The 15,123-nt window shown below is 47.3% G+C and overlaps 1 protein-coding gene across 5 annotated transcripts in view; it reads left to right on the forward strand.

Annotated features, from left to right (window-relative positions):
- Positions 1–15,123, forward strand: part of ARHGAP10 (Rho GTPase activating protein 10) — a 269,421-nt gene that overhangs the window by 64,913 nt on the left and 189,385 nt on the right. The window lies entirely within an intron of this gene.

The raw sequence follows: 15,123 nt of genomic DNA on the forward strand, positions 1-15,123 counted from the left end.
TCATACCCAGCCTTGATACTCTGAACCCAGGGTGGAACAGAACAGATGTGCCTTGAGATTGTAAGTACTTATTTGTTTATATACATGTTCAGGTGTATTACTTGCATGTATATATGTGTGTGTATGCATGCATGCATATATGTATGTGTGTGGTGCCCGTGGAGGCCAGAAGATGATGCTGTATCCCCTGGGTCGGAGTAACAGATGGTACTGAGCCACAAAGTGGGTGCTGGGAACTTAGTACTGGAGGTAGTGCTGTCAACGCTGAGCCACCTCTCCGGCCCCAACATGCATTCGTTGGTCTCGATGTTGAGTTAGCTTTTTCTGGGGAGGCATGAACAAATGTCTGCTCACTCTAGAGCAGTGGTTCTCTCCCTTCCTGATGCTGCCACCCTTTAATACAGTTTCTGGTCTGGTGGTGATCCCAGCCATAAAATTATTTTCATTGTTACTTCATAACTGTTATCTTGCTACTGTCATGACTCATAATGTAAACATTTGCTACGCAGGACATATTATGTGACCCCTGTGAAAGGGTCATTCAAGCCCAAAGGGGTAATAACTTACAGGTTGAGCAGCGCTCCTCTGGACAGAGCACTAACGACAGACCACTCCAGTCTAATGTGATGAACTAATGAATTTATTGGCTTACATACGTGGCGCATGTGATGCTGCAACCGCCACATCACTGTAAAGTCCCACTCAGGATCACTACCGGCTTCCCCGTAGCTGCACCAGGAAGAGCCCACTGTTGAGTTAATTCTCTGTTTCCCTGTATGAGGTTGTTCCTCCCTAGGTCACGTGCTTCTGGGACCAAATGCCTACGCTAGGAGGGGAGTGAGTGAGGAAGGATTGGGTAACGGAAATCTCATGCGAGTGTCTCATGACCCACCCTGTCTTCTCTCTGTGTGACATTGGCAGGGTCAGTTTTGTGGAGGGTCTTGGAGTAATCACAGATTCTGTGATTACGATGGCAGTGGCCACCGTATGTTCTTTATCTCTGTGTGCCGCTGTAGATTGTGCAACCCTGTTATTTTGTATCATCTCATCCCCATCTTACAGGTGGTGCAGCGGGCCCCTGAGAGGTCAGAATAGCACACAGCCGTGAAGCCAGCCGTCACGGGCATAGCGCGGTCAGCAGGTCTCTGGGCAGCATGATTTTTCACCGTCCTTCCAAGTATCCAGTAATGCTCTATGAGCCGACTCCCTTGGGAGACAGATTGTTTTCGACACATCACTCTTTATGTTTCACCATTTAAAAAAAATCAATATTTAAGGCACATCTTGAGGTTTCTAGCCATCTGTGCTGTTGGCTGTAATCTGTTCCAGGAAGTACAGCAGCAGCTGGTAGAGCCTTAACCTCCCCATGACTGTGAGGCATCTTACAGTCAGCACTGGCATTCAGTTCTTTTTTTTTTTTTAAATTAATTAATTTATTATTTTGTATACAGTGCTCTGCCTGCATGTACAGCTACAGGCCAGAAGAGGGCATCAGATCACATTACAGATGGTCATGAGCTACCATGTGGGTGCTGGGAATTGAACCTCTGGAAGAGCAGTCAGTGCTCTTAACCTCTGAGCCATCTCTCCAGCCCTGGCATTCAGTTCTTACATGCCGTGTCCATGCTTGCCTTCTGGAGGCACTCTGTAAAAGTATGCTATGTTCTTGCTTTCCCCCTTGTATCCTCGTGTCCGCAGCTGCCTGTCTGCCTCGTTTACTAGAAAGCTTCCCATGGGGCACGTCTCAGTCCTGCTGTGGCTTAAAGCCACGTTCCTAAAGCCACGTTCCTAAAGCCACGTTCCTTTGCCTGAGGGGTCAGTCTGCTTTGGGCGGACACAGAGGTATCTCCCAGGCTTATTTTGAGGGGATCAGCCTTTCTGTGAATTTCTGTGCTGTAGCCATCTACAAAAGCAACTCCTGGGAGGCGAACCCCTTGAAGTCAGGGCTTGTGCGTCATTCGCCATGGTGTGCGGCACGTGCCGGTGCTGAGGAAGTGAGAGGTGATCAAACGACGGCCTGTTGGAGTCTCGGATCATGATTGGTTTCCTGTGCTCCACAAATAGAAGTGATAGGTAGAGCTATTCGTGTGCTTACCTTCCTTTTCCTGTAGGGGAGGAACGATCTAGGAGAATTCTAGAAAGAAAGGTCATAGTGTCGTCAGATACTTGCTGAAACCGTGCTAGTACTGTGCAACAGAAATGACATGAGCATATTCCTGCCAGTCTGTATCATCCAGTGGCAGGGACAGACATACGTGTGCTGTAGTATATTACGGTAGAACATGTGCACATTTTCCCCTAACTCTGCTGAGTCGGGAGAGCGACAAGGGTTCCCCATGGGAGCCATGGCAGCAGAACCAGTTGTATAAAAGAGTGCTCGCATTTTGAGGCTTGAACCTAAATGTCCCTCACCATGTCAGCTCGCATTTCTTAGGAGGGTTAGCAGTCTGTCACAGAAATCCTAGGAGACAGAATTTAGAAGGAAGGAAACTTTATTTGCCCAGGACTCTGTGCTCTTGGCTTGGGCCTGTACTGAGGCGGAGCCTCTTGACGAAGTGCGTGCTGAAGGCCTGAGAGATGCCGCCCGGTGGACACTCCTCTCCGGACAGCCCAGCAGAGCCGATCCGTGGACGGACTTGGAGTGGTACTGTCCAGAGGCCCTGCTTCTGGACGTTGCCTTCATTACCAGAGACATGATTTAAACTGTCACACCATACTTAAATCACTTTCCTGTTCCAAGTTTGCACACCTCGTTCTTGCTTTTAACCTCATGCTGCGTAGTTTGCCTCACAGGATTGTACTCTGAAGTATCTTTATGGCGTCATTGGCTTTGTCTTCCCTTCTTTTCTTTCACCATCTTCTCATGTTCTGGTGGTCGCCAGTGCCCCCAATGCCTGGCACACTGCGGGGCTCTGCTGAGCTAAGACGGACGAGATAGATGATCTCCCTGCTCTTCTGGACTCTCGATTTTTAAAATTATTTATTTCTTGTGTGGTATCACCAAAGCTACTAAACCTCTCTCTCTCTCTCTCTCTCTCTCTCTCTCTCTCTGTGTGTGTGTGTGTGTGTGTGTGTTCTCTTTAAAAATTTCTCAGTGTCTTCAAGCTGAACTACAGCTGCCTGGCCTGAGTCTCTCTCATTGGCTCCATCTTGTTCAAGTGTCTCTAGTTCTTCCATTGTCCCCTTTACTTTGCATGCCCAGGACTTTCCAGGTGGTCACATGTCCTGTTCAGATTTTTTTTTAAACCAGCCTCACACAAGCAAGGATCATCTGGGCAGAGGAGACTTGAACTGAGGAAATGTCTCCATTAGATTGGCCCGTAGGCAAATCTGTAGGGCGTCCTTTGAATTAATGACTGATGTGCGAGGGTCCAGCCCGCCGTGGGCAGTGCTGCCCTGGCCGGTTTAGTACTGGGGAGTGTGTAAGAAGGCAGGATGGACGAGCCGGGAGGAGCAAGCCAGTGAGCAGCATTCCTCCATGGCCTCTGCTTCAGCTCTTCCCTCAGGGTTCCTACCTTGAGTTTCCTCCCTGATGTCTGTTCATGATGGACTACAACTGTGAGCTGAAACAAACCCCTTCCTCTCCAGCTTGCTTTTGCTCATGGTTTTTATCCCAGCAGTAGAAGGCAAACTAGGACATAACACCATAACACGATTCTTATCTTTGGAGGCAAAAAGCAACTATCACTAGTGTAATTTCAGATATTTCTGAATTTCCCAGCAAGAGTCTTTTGTCTCTCCACAAAGTCTGGTGACACACCTCCTCTACAGTACCCATGTTATCCCATCTCTTTCCCCTCGTGTGTGTGTGTGTGTGTGTGTGTGTGTGTGTGTGTGTGTGTGTATACTTTCCTTTGTACTCTGGGTGCTGTGCAAGTCTTGAGACATAGTGCACAGATCCTGATGGGTGGTCTGTGTCTCCAGTGGTGGTCCACTTTTGAGGAAGCCTTCATGGAGCTGATTCCGTCTGACTGATCAGCCCTTCCCGGGGCTCTGCTCTCAGTGCTTCCCTCCGTGCAGCTGGGAAGGCTGAGGGAATTTCCCTAGACTGCACTATGGAGTTGTTTCTCAGTAGGGGAAGGTAGTTTCAGGGCTGTGGGGGACTCAGGGACTTCCCTGCCTGCGGCAGGATCTCTTGCCTGGAGAGGCCCCGGGGGTTGTGAGTCACTGTTGTTGTGGTATGGGATCTGTCTAGTGGCATCCCATAGTTTTCCTCATATTTCTGAGCAAAGGACAGGAGTTTCAATTAGGCTGTGGTACCAAGAAAGGAGGGTTCCTAGGCCAGGCTACTGTTTGTTTTGTGGCTTCACCAGCAGCTCATTAGGTCTGGCTGGTCCATGGCTCCCACCTTGGGTGGTATAGACCTGGTCTGATGCTGCCAAGGGAGCTTGACGTTGATCCAGCTTGGATTGCCTCCTGTTGATGGGGTCGGTAATGGTGGACCTCGGCAGGCTTTCTGTGCTGGGCCATAGTGTGTCTGCAACCCCGGGACCACACATTTGTGTTCTTTTGATGGCCTTTCAGAAATCCTTTGTTTATAGTGGAGGAGGTTGCAAGAAAAGCAAAGCTGTGCCATCTTGCTCTTCATTCAGTGTGTGTGTGTGTGTGTGTGTGTGTGTGTGTGTGTGTGTGCGCGTGCGCACGTGCACTGGCTCCTGCCTTCCTGCCTGCCTCTGTGTTGGTTCCAGAAGAATGCATAGGGCATGCTGGTCCATCACTGCCCTGTTCTGTCAAGGCAGAGAACTTCATGCGTTTCAGCTAGACTGGAGGCCAGTGATCCTCTTACTTACTTTTGGAGCCATTGAATCTGGTGCTGCAGGCATTTGTGGGAATGCTCAGGTTGTTATGTGGGTCTGTCCTCACTGGCTTACGATTGCAGAGCAAGCCCTCTCCCTTGCCTCCTTAAATGCTGGATTTTTAAAAGCAATTATAAAAATGTCAGAAACATCTAGGGTTCCTGTGTTCTTAAATCTTACTTAGCTGTTTCTAGGTAAGGAATCTTGGCAATTACTCAGGTTAAGTGATTAGACCTGGGGATTTTGTTAGTGGTTAAGCAGAAAGCAGGGTTAGGCATTTACTCATTTACTTGATAATGTTTTGGCAGAAAGTGGAGCTCTTGGAGCTATGCAGTGGCTTCTACACATTTAACACGCCAGAGAATTCACACAAGTGGAAACCAGTCCATGTGAGGGAAGAGGCCAGTCTCAGGTTATACTGACTGAGATGGAATGCCTACTATGGATTTGATGCAATTTTAATCACTTTTGATAAAATCTAAAATAACAGAGCTTCTGGCTGACCTTATGAAATCTTTCTTCTTGCAGAAGGAGTTCTATCAGTGGCTGTCATCACCGTCTTATTCTGCTTCAAAGGAAGTCAATGCTGTAATTAACATAGTGACACTACCCAACCACAGTGACTCTTGTGACAGCCTCTCATGGGGCTTCCCACACGCAGTGCACACCATAGTCAGCAGCTGCTTCTCAAACCTGCCCATGTGATGCCTTTTCTGTGTCACACAGTTGGAGAATCCACAAGTTAGTTGTTAGTTGTTTTTCATTTCTTAAAAAAAAAAATGTTGGGGATCAGACCCAGTGCCCCATTCCTTGACACTGAGTGGTGTCAGCCCATAACATTTTTTTCTTTTGTAAGAATAGATTCTCTTTTGGTCTAACTTCTTATGGAGGCATACACATCCAGCGTTATATCAGTATTTATGTAAATTTCACCAAAGATATATAATACATAGTTTTGTAAATGTTACCTTTTCTGAAGGGCTTTGGTTAAATTGGAAAGTTCTTAATAATATTAATGACATACTTATGTATATGTTATATGATATTCATGATATATTTATATCATGTTATAATATTCATGATGTGCTTATATCATGTTACATATGTGTTATATAATATCCATGATGCACATTTCCCTGCTCAGTTGTTGGTAGCTGTTGTGATGCTCCACGCACCTGCTGAGAGTTGGGTGGAGCGAGGGGGCGGATGTCAGCTGTGAAAGTGAGCTGCTAGTCTTTAGTCCTGCTGACTTCCTGAGAACTCTTTCAAGCTCCAAACAATGAAGTTGAAGTTAAAATTAAAGACCTATTCCCCCAGCGTTGCTTGTTGGTGTTGTCATCCTAAGAGGTATGTGCGGTGGTTGTAGGCTGTGGGTGACAGGTGTAGTCCTGTGCTCGGTGCCCCGGTCATCAGGGACATTGCTCTGTGCAGGAGCTCAGAGTTTGGCTCTCTGGACACTGATCTCTGGAGTCTTCCTTGGGCCAGCTGGCTTGACAGTTTCTTTGATTTTTATTTAGTTATTTTAAAAAAAGTTTTAGAATGTTTTATTATTTTATGTGTCTGGATGTCTTGCCTGCATATACACATATGCACTACCTATGTGCCTGGAGCCATCCAAGGTCAGATGAGAGCCTCTGATAACCCTGGGACTGGAGTTACAAAATGTTGTGAGCAGCCATGTGGATGCTGGGAATTGAACCTGGGTCCTCTGGAAGAGCAGCAGTTCTCTTAGCCAATGAGCCATCCCTCCCCCTCTTCATTAACAACAGTAAGAACAGTGAGCACCTATGCTGTGCTCAGTTTTATTCTAGACCTGTGGATAGAGGAAGTGAATGGATTTGCTAGAATATTCCTGACCTGCAGATTTACATTGGAGGGGCTGCTGGTCTACCCAGGCACACTGCATTCTTTATCGCCTTCCTGGTTCACTAGCTCCTCCTACTCTTCCATGGGTCCTTAGGTCAGCTCTGAATTCATCTTCATGACCGATGTTCTGCTAAGTTCAGTAGCTTTTTGCTGTTTGGGTCATCTTTTGTTTTTGGTTTCAAAATTTCCTAAGTGTACCCTCACATCCTATTTTAAGTTTGGCTGAGCAGTGCTGGGCTCAGGCGTCCTTCAGACTCCTGAGAAAATATTGTCATATTCTCTCTCTCTCTCTCTCTCTCTCTCTCTCTCTCTCTCTCTCTCTCTCTCTCTCTCCCTCTCTCCCCCTCCCTCCCCCCTCCTCCCCTCCCCTCTCTTCTTCTGTCTTGTTGGGTAGTTTTGTGTTGGGATGACTGGCCGTTCCTTCAGGAAGTGTAGAGCAGGTATGACGGCAGCACCCGATAGAGCCCTCACTCTCTAGGGAATCCGGTCTAAATGAGGTGTGGGGTGGTGATACAGTGACCTAGTCACAGCTGTGCGCTACCGAGATCTGTCCTGTGAGCTCAGACTCCCCATCCTGCAGCTCTGTGTCTCCATGTCAGGTGGCGTCTGTCTGTGCATGGTCTCCTTCCCTTCCCCTCTCCCAGTCATTTTTTTCTCATGATAGAAGTATGCTCAGTGAGGGATATCTATAAATAAAAATATAAAAAAAGGACATAGAAGATCCCTGGTTGTGATTTTGGGGCTCTTGGCGTCCTTCCTACAGTGTTAGCATCCATGGCGTTTCTAACGTTTGATTGCTTCTGCCTGGTGTCTTATTTATGCACTACAGCCGTCCTCTTCCAACACTGTCCATTTTCAGGGTTGCCATCACCATGTCTGGGCCCCAGGATGCGCTGGTGGGTTGTGTCGGCTGCTGTCTGTGACCTTGGAGCATGCTGACCTGGCCCTCCAGGAAGCCCTCACAGAGCTCATGTGTGACTGGCGTTCTTCACCGTCCTCACATGGCCACTCTTGCTCTGCTCCCTTCCTGTCTCCTGCGGGCTTTGGCCCCACCGTGACTCTTGGAGAATGTTCCTTTCTTTCTGATCTATACTACTTTATACCTTTGTTCTAGGTTTCCCTATAATCAAGTTATTTGTAACATCCATATACACTTTATATAATGGCATTGCAATAAAGGGTCTTGTGGCCGAATGTGGGCCGAGCAGTGTTTGTTCGTGCTGAGGCAGTGTGTGGTGCATAAGACAGGTAGCTGACCTGGGAGGTTCGTCCCACAGTTTACTATTTGCTACCATGTCCCTTGTGTGTGCCTTTCTTTTAAAAACGAAGTTGGAATTTAACTGCTTATTTGGATATGCTGAGGATCAAATGAGCCAACATGTCCCCATCACTTGTTGTGTACCCTGAAGTGGCCCAGAGGGAATGCAAAATAAATATCAGGTGCTTATTTTGCTCAGAGTATGTGGGAGCACTGTTGGAAATAAGTTTGTAGCTAGTTGTAAATGCTAAGATTTCTTCATTGGGAGCTGGGCGTGGTGGCACACGCCTATAATTTCAGTACTCACTCAGGGAGGCAGAGGCAGGCGCATCACTGAGTTTGAGGTCAGCCTGGTCTACAAAGTGAGTCCAGGACAGCCAAGGGTACACAGAGAAACCCTGACTTATAAAACCAAACTAAAACCAAAACCAAAACCAAAACCAAACCAACCAAACAGCAACAAAACAAAAAATCTTCCTTGGAATGGTTAATCCCAGTTCTGTGTTTGACAGGATTGAGGCGTGCCCAGGAGAGTGGTAAAGTGCATGATGGGTATGTCTGTGGGAGGGTTGAGGCTTGACCAAGGAAACAAGACTGGCTTTGAGAGTGGGTAGCACACCTTAGGTGTGGGCAAAGGAGAGAACCCCCTTAGTCACAGTTGCTAGGACACTTGGTTGTGCTTCCTGGTCACCAGAGCGGTGTGTGATAGGAGCTTATTTGTCCCCTGTTATTTTCAATTTGTAAGAAATAAATTTGGGTCGAGCATGATGCCCCAGGAGGCTGAGGCAGGAGGAGGATCTCTGTGAGTTTCAGGACTGCCAGGACTGAGAGTCCCAAGTAGGAGACACCCAGACCCAACGCCACGCCCCACAAAAAAGTAATTGGTAAACGGCAAAGCTTGTGTCTTGCCACAGATGCCCTCCCATCCCTTGCACACATGATGTAAAGCCTGTGTGCTTGGAATGGTTCAGCGCCTTTTCCTTCTCATAAGCTGCTCACCTCTAGTTTGCTGTTTCATTACATTAAACTGCCTCTGAGATCAGGTTCCCGCCCCAAAATCTTTTAAGTTAGGCCCGGACTTGAAAATCCAAATGCTTTTGGGCCTTTGTGAGGCCATTGTGTTAGACGGACAATAGGAGCCCAGGATATCTGAGAGCGTCAGATGAAAGCGAACAGTCCTGTAGGACTGCCGCGTTCTGGGCTCTGTGCTTAGCTACCGGTCTAGAATTTCCAGGTAACGTTTGTTCTCACCAAGCACTTGGCGTGATAAGTGCTCGTGGGCCTGTCAGCCAGCTTGCTTATGGCGAGCAATCAGAGTGGAGGGAGGTTGGGATTGAGTTGGCTCCTGCGTGTGCCCCCAAACCTGATCCTGCTTCTTCACGTCCAGGCAAACACCTGAATGTGCGTCCTTAGCTGCCCTTCTTTGGGGTACGCTCTTCGTCCGACTGTGTTCTTTCCACACAGGAGTGCCCGCTCCTGCCGTTCTGTTCCTCCAGAGGTTGTGCCAAAACCACAAACAGTTCTGACATGCCTGAGAAGAGCAGGCCTGAATCCCTCTTCGAGTTCCCCTGGAATGGGTGTGTGACACTGAGTTGGTCACCCGGTGTGATGCCTTTGTTCCTCAGACAAATCAATTGAAGACGTGTCTGCCACGTGCTTTCAGGTTGAGCAAGCACATGACCTCATCTGGGTCCTCTAGGGAGGCAGCCACTAGTGGAGCGAGTCTCTCATCCTCCCCCCTCCTGAGCAGCCTTTCACACGTCTGTCACTTCTCAGGCTGTGTGGTTTTGAGCAGGGTACCGAAACTATGTCTCCTGGGTTGTGTGTGCGTAATAGTATACTGTAGGAGCCGGGCTGACTTAGCTGGTAGTGCCCCGTGGCCAGTGGCGTGCCTTCCCTTCTGAGGTCTTCCAGAGACGGCTCATCCTGACCCTACAAGACTGGCTGGGGTTTTGAGTGAAGTCCTTCTCTGTGCATCTTCATTTTAGACCTCTCAAAACCAAGACCTTGCTTTCCAGTTGCCAGAGCACAGATTTACGACCTCCGTGAGTTCGGAATGATAATACATGTGTTGTTTTAAGCCATTGTATTTGCTATCATTGTTGTAGAAGCAGTGACACGTGTTTGTTTTGTTTTGTTTTGGTGTTTTGAGTCAGGGGGTTTCTCTTACAGTCCTGGATCCTAGACTCTCTTTGTAGACCAGACTGGCCTTGAGCTCACAGAGATCTGCCTGCCTCTGCCTTCCAAGTGCTAGGATTAAGGTGTGCGCCACCACACCTGGCTAACAGTGATACATGTTATCTGTCTTACCTTTGTGCGTGCGCGCGCGCGTGCGCGTGTGTGTGTGTGCTGTTTTTACTATAAGTAAGATTTTTTTTTCACCAGAAGAACCTGTGGTCTGGCAGTTGGAAAACCAGGGGGCTCGGGCATTGCACCATCCTTTTCTCGTTCAGTAGTTGACGGTGGCAGGTGCTCGCTGTATTGAGCCCCTAGTCACAGTTGGCCATTACTTCTGTGGGATGTGTACAGTGCATGTGAATTGCATGTGGCTGCAGAGGTTGAATGGTGCTGTTGAGGGTGGGCTTGAGGTTGTTTTGCATTTGATTGCTAAGTGCACATGTTAGGTTTTAAGCCTTCTGCCAGAAACACTTTTAATTCAATATTACCAGATGCTGTTGGGCCATGCCTTCCTTCTAGCAGAGCCTCTGATGTGGCCTTCAGGCCTAGACTAGCTTAGGAATACACACTGTAGGCTCACGGGGATGTTTGTTTGTTTTTTTTTAAAGATTGCAAAATGAGTTATTTACCTTTCTTTCTTTTTTTCTTTTTTTTGGTAGCCATAGTGCTCTCTTTATGGTGGTGGTGCTGCTGTTTTTGTCAAGTGGGAAGACATGAAAGTCTGAAGCCAGCTCTTGTCCTAGGGGAATTTGTTTTACTTCCCTGTTGCTTGGGTTAACATCAGCATTATTTTCTTGGCAAGAGTATGGCAAGGAAATACTGACTTCTTAGAATCTGCACCCTGTTCTTCTATAAATAAGACCTCGGTGACTTCGGATTCTGGTTTGAATGGGCATTTTCTTTGGCAGCAGTTTCCTCAGTAAACTGTTGTGTAGTTGACAGTCTAGTTATTTCTGTCTCTGTGTGCCCAGGACTGCAAGCTTCTAGGTGCAGGCTCTGTGGTTAACAAAGGGTGTTGGCACTCAGTATGGTTTGTAAAATTTATGTACTTTACTGAGTGTGCTAGTTAGAGTTACTGTTGCTGCGATAAAACACCACAGCCAGGGCAAGTATGTGTGGGCAATGGTTTATTCAGCTTACACTCCCATTGGAGGAAGTCAGGACAGGAACTCAAACAGAGCAGGAACCTGGAGGCAGGAGCTGATGCAGAGGCCATGGAGGGGTGCTGTCCTGGCTTTTGCTCCACACGGCTTGCCCAGCCTGCTTTCTTATAGAACCCAGGACCATCAGCTTAGGGGTGGCACTACCAACAGTGGGCTGGGTGCTCCCCCATCGATCACTAATTAAGACAGCGCCCTTTGGGTTTGCCTACAGTGTGATCTTATGGAGGCATTTTCTTAATTCATGCTCGCTCCCTTCTGATGTCTTTAGCTTGTGTCACATTACATAAAACTAGTCAGCACACTGTGGAAAGCGCACTGTGGAAAGCGCACTGCTCTCATTGTTCATGTTCTCTTCAGGTTTGGGGTAATAGTAGGAGCCACACTTTCTCACTCTTCCCACTGGTGCTCCGGATGCCGAGAGCAGAAACTGTGGGAGGCGTAGGAGGAGTCTGTGCTAGCTGGTTCTTGTCAACTTGACGCACCTAGACCTGTCTAGGAAGAGGGGACCGTAATTAAGGGATTAGCCTGTGGACCTGTGCTTGTGTCCGTGGGCCATTTCTCGATTGTTCGCAGCCCCACCTCTGGCCAGATGGTTCTCTGTTCTGTATAAGAGCAAGCTAAGCCTCCATGGAGAGCAAGCCAATGGGCAGCAATCTCCGTGGCCTCTGCCTCAGTTCGGCCTCCAGGTTTTTCCCTTGGGCTTTTGCCTGCATTCTCTTCAAGGTGAACTTTCTTCCCTGGGTTGTTTTTGGTTCAGTGTTCCACCACAGCAACAGAGACGGTAACTAGATAGTCATTTCATGACCAGAGCCATACTTCTAACTTCAGCATCGCATAAACAAGCCTGCCCAGAGAGGCATCACGCCAGCCTGGACCAATGCCTGACTTTGTTAATTTCATGGCTTTAAATAAAAGTTGCTAATAAATAGGTGCTTCTGCTGTAAAGAATCAATGTCTCAGGTATAAAGTCACCAAGGACATACAGTGACCATTGTGCCAGGCTCTGGAGGCTTTCCAGAGGAGATTTTAAGCTGGGGTTGGTGAAAGAATTTTTAGCAATTGTTAAGAACAAGTGCATACATGGTGGCTTTCAACCATCTATAATGAGATCTTGTGCCCTCCTGTGGAGTGCAGGCACACATCCAGGCAAATACTGTATAAATAATAAATAAATAAATCTAAAAAAAAAAAAAAAAGAACAAGTGCATAGCTACAAGTATGATAATGGAGAGAGAAACATGAGAATTCCTGGACACATCCATCTACCGAGATGAAATCGTGAAGGTGGAATCCAAGCAGTGACAGTTAACACATAACCTGGACGCATGCGCCTTTCCCAGTTTAACCACCAAGAAACAGAAAACCTGTGACCGCATCAGTCCCAAGTGTAGGACCGAATCAGTCATTAGACGCCATCAAAGCAAATCCCAGGAGCTCTCTTGGTGTGGTGACTCACTTCTGCAACCCCAGTATTGACGTTGAGGCAGGAGGATCACTGTGAATGTTAGGCTAACTTGGGTTATGAACGTGAGGTCTGTCTCTAAAATTAAATGAATAAATGTTAAACCCTCGGAGTGCCACTGCCGGTTCCTATTGGATGTTATAAAACAGCGAAGGCCACTTCCTTAGTCATTCCAGAAAGCTCAGGTGGAAGGAATTCTTCTAAGTGTATCCCACAGGGTAAACATTGCTTAACATCAGAACGAGGCCAGGACACAGGAACCAGGGGCCAGTGAGATGGCTCAGTGTGCAGAGGTGCTGGCACACAGTCCTGAAAGGTGGCAGGACAGAGCTGACACCCAAGAGTTGTGCTCTGACCTTATGTTAAAACAGGAAATGATTAAGATAAGATTCAAGAAAAGAATAAAGTTCTAGGAGAACGTCTTTGAACCTAGATACACAGGTTTCAACCAAATGCTACCAGTCCCAGCCTGTAGCACATTACAAAGATGCACACTGTGATCGAGTGGAATTTATCACAGGCGCGCGAGGATGGTTCAGCGCAGGCAAACTGATATGTAATAATGCAAGCCGTGAAGAACACAACCATTTAATTCCTTGCATAGAGGAAGCACTTCTTAAAAGTCTGCATTTTTCATGGTAAAAACAATGTTAAGCATTAGATAAAGAAGGGATGGACCCTAACACGCTACGGATGCTAGCTAGGCAGCAGCTTTCCTGGTACCCATGAAATGCTGACGGCTTTCTGAGGTCCGGAACAAATCACAGATCCACCCCTATTGCTGGGAGTCTCAGAGTCATCAGGCAAGCAAAAGAAATAAGACGTTCAACTTACAAATGAGGAAGTAAGATTGTTAACACTTGGTACAAGACCTTTTGTATAGAAAACCTTAAAAGCGCCCTCAACCATTTCAGAATGAATATAACAAATTAAGCAGCGTTGCAGGACGGAACTCCAACACCCTCAGTAGCGCCTCAGCCTGCCACTAGTGAACCGTCAGAAACAGACTCTGGCAAGGACATGGAATAATGTGAAATGCCTTGAAAGTTAACTTGGGGTCAGGAAGGGATGTGTGGCTGTCTGAGATAGTCTGAGCAGTCACAGCTGCCTGGGATGTGTGGCTGTCTGGCTGTCTGCGATAGTCTGAGCAGTCCAAAGGCGGCAGCTGCCTAGTTAGGTCCCCAGTGTCTCTGTGAATCTTTTTTTTTTAATTTTTATTTTATTAATTTATTCATATTACATCTCAATGGTTATCTCATCCCTTGTATCCTCCCATTCCTCCCTCCCTCCCATTTTCCCCTTATCTCTATGAGTCTTAATGCCCCATACACTTATAAGTACCAACCTGCCATCTCATTACAAGAAATAAGCTAAATAATATGTGGAAGTTGCCCTCAGCCTGTACCTCTAGTGGCCTCCCTCCTGTCCTTCCCTAGTGGAGGGATGGAGCTGGCCTTTGCATCTAGTCATCAGAAGCTGGTCGAGTTCCACGTGCAATGATACCAGAAAGAAAAGCTTTGGATGGGCTGCATTAGGCTTACTAAGCTGAACAGCTTTCTGTTGTTCGGGAAAGCAGCATATATCTGCAATTTGGAATGGCTTGGAGAACGATGTAACTTTTAAGTGTACCCAGCGGGGGTAGAGTGTAGTATGCACAAGCCCTGGCTCCCGCCTTCATCTCACAGAAAAAGGAACCTCACACGTACCAAGGAGTGGACAAGCAACCACGTTCATAATTATTAAAAGGAATGCAGTTTCTGATGTGGTCAGATGCTTAAGTGTTACAGACATGAACTCTGACACTAAAAGGAGAGCAACCAAAATGGAAAACTAGTGATGGAAGATTCTTTCATGTTAAAAGAAAAAAAAAAGGGGGGGGGTGTTGGGGATTTAGCTCAGTGGTAGAGCATTTGCCTAGCAAGTGCAAGGCCCTGGGTTCAGTCCTCAGCTCGGTGGGGGGGGGGGAGAAAAAAAAGCCTCAATACTTAGCACGAATAAGCCATTGTGTATGGAGGAGAGGTGCCACATTAGTTATGCAAATAAACCCGAGCTAATCTACTTCTCAATTAACATGAGTTATAAATTTAATGTTGCAAAACTGTTATTTTTAAAAATATCATCCTAGGGCTGGCTCAGAGGTTGAGAGCACTGTCTGCTCTTCCAGAGGTCCCGAGTGTAATTCCCAGCTGTCCTGGTCTCCCACGTGCTGGAGCTGCAGGCACGGGCCTCCATGTCCGGTTCAGTATGTTCCGACAGAGCGCCTGTTTGCAGAATGAGCACAGAGTTGTTAAAAGGGAGACCCCAGTCCGCCAGTATTTAAAATAAGTGCCCAGCAGCATGAGTTAGAAGACAGCCCCTCCATCCTGTGTACAGGTAGAGCTCCCCTTCTCTCCAGACCCC

Source organism: Acomys minous (genome assembly GCF_964271855.1).
Source record: "Acomys minous genome assembly, chromosome: 14".
Taxonomy (NCBI): Eukaryota; Metazoa; Chordata; class Mammalia; order Rodentia; family Muridae; genus Acomys; species Acomys minous.